The following is a 4982-nucleotide window of genomic DNA, read 5'->3' as shown; positions in this document are numbered from 1 at the left end:
TTTGAAGCAAATCTGACATTTCATTCCTCCATACTTGTGTTTAAATTATTAGAAGTTTTAAAAAATATGACAATATAACAGTATCTTTTAAAGAATACAAGTTTTATTTTTTTTTTAATATAAAAACTTTTACCTATACTTTACAGTCTATGTTTTTTTTGTCTTATTTAGGAAACCCTTCCTTAATCCCATATTTTCTTCTGGAAGTATTTCACACGGAGGTCTTTAATCCACCTGGATGTTTTGTTTGGGTTTGTTTTTGTTACCGTTGCTCTTGGCTTATAAGTCAGAGATCCAATTTTTTTTTTCTGTTTGCACAGCCATTATTTGCTGACCAGTCCATCCTTTCCTTCACTGACTGTGATGTTACTGCTTGTCATATGCGAGGGGTCTCATCTGGCTTCTCCAGTCTCCTTCATTTTTGTGTGTGTATCCCTGTATCAGGGCACAATGACTATGGTTTTTAATAAGCCTTGATAACATAGGTCAGTCCTTCCCACTCTTATTCATCAAAATCACTTTGACTTTCCTTCTTCCTTTACTCTTTCATAGAAATTGTTTATTCAGGTTCCAGGAAAATGCCTGTTTTGTTTTTGTTTTTTTCTCAATTGGACTTAAATTGAATTGATTCATTTGGGAAGAATAGATGTTTTTATGATATTGAATCTTTCTCTTCATAAAAATGGTATGTGTTCATTTATTGATGTCTTTAAATGTATTTCAATAAAGCCTTATAATCTTTTCAATGTGGGTCAATCACATCTTTTATTAGATTTATTCCTTGGTACTTCATATTTTCTGTTGCTACTGTAAAAGTTATTTTTAAATTTTATTTAATCTATTCAGTAATAGTAAGGATTGCAATTTATTTTGTATACTGATCTATTATTAAGCAACTCTTGGAATTATTTATCTTATAAGACCATAGATATTTGTTGAGTTTCTATATGACAATCATATAATATGCAAAACAAAACCTTTAGTTTCTTGTCTTTCTGTGCTGCCTGGAACTGCAACATGCTGAAAGTGACAGCAGCAGCCATCTTTGTCTCATTCAATAATTTCAAACGGAATATGTCAAACATTTCACCATTAAATGTGATATATTACTTTTAGGCTTGGCCTCTACAACCTCCCTCATGATACTCTTTTCCCATCGTTTGGCTGAGTTAACTTAGATGACCTGTGTTGTCTGTGGGAAATACTGGATATCTGAATGACTATGTAGAGCCCTCATCAATGCCTACTAGTCACTGGTGGCTATGTCTTTTTTTAATAGTGTAAACAGGGCATTATTCGCTCTAATGTGGTTTGCACCATACCAGTGAGTGAGATTTAGACTCTTATTGAGTTAAGCTATGGATATCAGGAGTTTATTTTTTATAACACATGGCAGTACTTTACCTAATGCACATATCAAAAGCATTATAAATTTGCAAATACAAGTATCTAGGCAGATGACTTTTTTCCCTCTAAAAACAGGGGGGAAAGGAGAAGGGATCTTGAATCAAGTAGGATTAGCTTTAAATTTATCTTCAGTTCTAAACCAGAATAAAAGAGAAAAAGTATACATTAGTTTAGCAAGATACTCTGTAAAAAAAAAAAAAGAGGCTACAACCAAGAAATTTTGTAAAATGTGACCTCTCTATGAGCCATCTGAAGAGTAATAATATATAGCAAATTAAATACTCTGAAAACCCAGGAGTTAAATCAGATCTGAAAACTATAACCCATCTTCCAAATATGATCCACTGCCTGTTTTTTTAAAAAATTTATTCAAATTTAAAAAAGTGATATTTGTCGCAGGTTTTTGGTTTGGTACATATATTTTAACAACTTCTAAGTGTCTTGCTGTTTCTAGTTAAGAGTTTTACTTATCTTAAATGAGTTTTAAATTTAATCTAGAATTTCCACATCTACTGAGATAATGTGGGTTTTTTTTCTCCCTTTTAAATCACTTCATATAGTGAATAAAATTAGATTTTCTAATGTTAAGCCAGCCTTACGTTCCTGGGGTAAACTTGATTTGACCATGATGTATTACTTTTGTTATGAATTGCAGGATTCAGATTGCTAACATTTTTTTTAGGATTTACATCTATGTTCATATATAGGATCAGCCCATAATTGTCCTTTCTTGTATTCCTCTGGTCGTGTTACCAAGGTTACACTAGCTTTATAAAATAGTTGGGGGGTGGTTCCTTTTTTTTATTCATTGAAGAGTTTGAGACTGTTTCTTGAATGTTTGGCACACTCATCTGTAAATCTACTGGGCCTAGCATTCTCTTTATGGGAAGATTTAAAACTGCAATTCAATGTCTTATGGAGTTATAGATCTATTTAATTATAGATCTCTCTCTCTTGGAGTCAGTTTGGCATAGAATAAAAAGTCTATAAAGAATACAATACTGGCTTAAATAGATTTTTCAGTATGAATTTCCTGGATTATGTAGGCAGTAGGAATCTGAATTCTAAACCTGCATGAAAATTGGCCTGTGGTTATACATTTTCAGGGGATATTTTTTCTTCCCTCCAGAGCCAGATGTGGAGGCAGATAAGTTTCCTAAATATCTTGTCTCCTTTAGTGGGGCATCTTTTATTTTTTTTAAATAGTTGGCCCTTTCATTGAGGTGGTAGACCTCTAGAGATCTAGGTTCTATTGTAAGTTCTTTCTTCCAATTCCTCAGCTGACACAAGCCCAGGTCTTGTCTCCTGTGTTTTCAATATCACATTTAAAGCTCAAGGGTCTAGATTTATGGAAACCAGAATTCACTCTTAGAATTTCAGCTTCAATATCACTGACCATTCTATAGATTTATGCTCCTGCATTTTTTGTTTCTTAAAATTTTATTTTCTTGAGAGCTGTAATGTAACCAAAAGGATGTTTTAAATTTTGCATCCAGAATGTTCAAGTATTTTCAGCTGACATGTTTTTAGTCTCTAATACCTGAAATGGAAGTGTCTAGTCCTTCTTTAGATTAAAAAAATTGGGGAGAAGTTTTGAGATTCCTCTAGAAGACTGAAGGATTGATGGTTATAGATAGACTAGGGCTTTCTAGTAATAACCTTCTAATAAAGCATTGTCCAGTTGAACTTACTGTGATGGAAATGATCCACATCTGTGCTGTTCAGTATGGTAGCCACTAACCATACGTGACTATCAAGCACTTGAAATGTGGCTGTATGACTGAGGAGCTGAATTTTTAATGTTATCTAATTCTAATTAATTTCAATGGAAATAGCTACATGTGGCTAATAGCTATTGGATGGGACAATGCAGAGCCTTCTGTTTTCAAACAAGCTAAACTTAAAAAATCAACAACCGAAAAGACCTCTGAAGCCAGCTGAAGCTCTACAGGTCCCCTGCACTCTGCTGTCTGGTATTCTAATAGGTCCTCTGGTGGTTGAGGCTTCCTGTGAGCTCATCCTTCCCTTGAGCCAGTGCTTCTTAGGACTAGAATTCTGACCTTACAGATATTTTAATCAGAATTTTAACTGCATTGCTGAATTTGCCACTAATGAATAAATTTCTCTACAATTTCGTTTTCTCTCTCTCCTTTGCTCACCATGTTTTAGCCATAAGGGCCATTCCTGTTTTTAAAAAATATCAAGCTCATTACTACTTAAGGGTCTTTAGCATCTGCTATCCACTCTGCCTGAAATACACTTTCCCGGCTTTTTCCTTTTTTATCATTCAAGTCTTAGCTCAATGTCACCTCTTGAGAGGCCACACATGACCACCTTATTTAAAGTCCTCCCTATGCCCAGGCTTTATCACATTGTCCTGTTTTACTCTATATATAGCACAGTAATCACTACCTAAAATTATATTTAACTCATCTCCATTAGAATATGAACTCTACGAAAGTAGAGGTCTCTTCTGCCTTATTTCAGGACAGTGCCTGGCACATAGAAAATTGAGTCCTAGAGAGGGTTAAGTGACTTCCCCGAAGTTGCATAGCTAGTCAGTATTGGGGCCAGACTTCATGGCTCCCAGTTCAGGGCTGTTTTTATTAAAACATAGCCATTCTGCTCAAAATTTTTTTCCAGTTGCAAGAAAGAAAAACACATGGATGAAGGGGGCAGAAGGAGAAAGGAAAGAAGGAAGGAGGAAGGAAGAGCGAGCACGTATGTACACCTAGAAATTTTAAGATCAGGGCCGTGGAGTTTTGAGTAGGTTTTGCTGTTGCCATTTGCCCTCAGGACATTTTGTTCTAGTGTTGCACACAATTTATAATCTCTTACTGTATATTACCAGAAAGTGAGGGAATGTACCCTGGAAACTTATGAACAAGTAACAGATGTTTCTTATTGAAGATAATTACTCCAGTTCTTAAGTTTCTCTTACTAATGCTCTTTGCTTCACAAAACAATTAGCCTTTTATCAACTCATAATATGTATTTCTGGTATAAATAATCAACCCCAAAGCAAACTGTCCTTGACATAGTACATTTCATGATTTACTGACTGAAAATTGCAAAAATTGCCCCCCCTCGTTATTTTATCGGAAAAAAAACAAACTCAAAATAAAACTAAGATGGGCAAAAAATAAAATTTTTGACTGAAATTTGCTGATCAAATCTTAACAAAATTTAGATCTGCCAAATAATGCCAAGGAAAAGGGAACTAGCCAGATATAATGGGCACAAAAGAAACTTGTAAAGTCAGAAATTTTAAGTGAACATTTTATATCCTCCCCCCCAACCCCCAAGAAAAAAAGAAGAAACTCTGATAGATGTATCATATGAGCAAATCACATCCTAGGATAGCACAGCTGACCCGTGGGCAAACTAGGTAGAGGCGCAGAAGCCCCCGGCCCAGAAGAAAAGCAGCAGGTGATGGGAATTTATTTTTGCCCTTGTCCACTCACCTTTCTTTTCGTTAAGAAGTATCCAATCTATAAAGAAAAAAATTGAACGCGATGAAAATTCTGTAAAATGAAAATGGGCGAAAAACAGAAACGGTTTAAGTGCTCTCTACA

The 4982-nt window shown here is 34.9% G+C and overlaps 1 long non-coding RNA gene across 4 annotated transcripts in view; it reads right to left on the bottom strand.

Moving 5' to 3' along the window:
- Positions 1-272: 272 nt before the first annotated feature.
- The window catches only part of LOC112482505, a 6611-nt gene continuing 1901 nt past the window's right edge, over positions 273-4982 (bottom strand). For 3 of the 4 annotated variants that reach the window (XR_003047323.1, XR_003047322.1, XR_003047325.1), the window contains 2 exons: positions 4872-4898; positions 273-1541 (listed from right to left, as the gene is read on the bottom strand). This is a non-coding gene — a long non-coding RNA (uncharacterized LOC112482505). Of the gene's footprint in view, positions 1542-4871; positions 4932-4982 lie in introns of all 4 variants that reach the window. The other variant, XR_003047324.1, reaches the window with a different exon arrangement.

This window comes from Pteropus alecto, unplaced genomic scaffold, assembly GCF_000325575.1.
Source record: "Pteropus alecto unplaced genomic scaffold, ASM32557v1 scaffold135, whole genome shotgun sequence".
Taxonomy (NCBI): Eukaryota; Metazoa; Chordata; class Mammalia; order Chiroptera; family Pteropodidae; genus Pteropus; species Pteropus alecto.
Note: the sequence above shows the minus strand (reverse complement) of the source record. Positions and strands in the feature narration are given on the sequence as shown.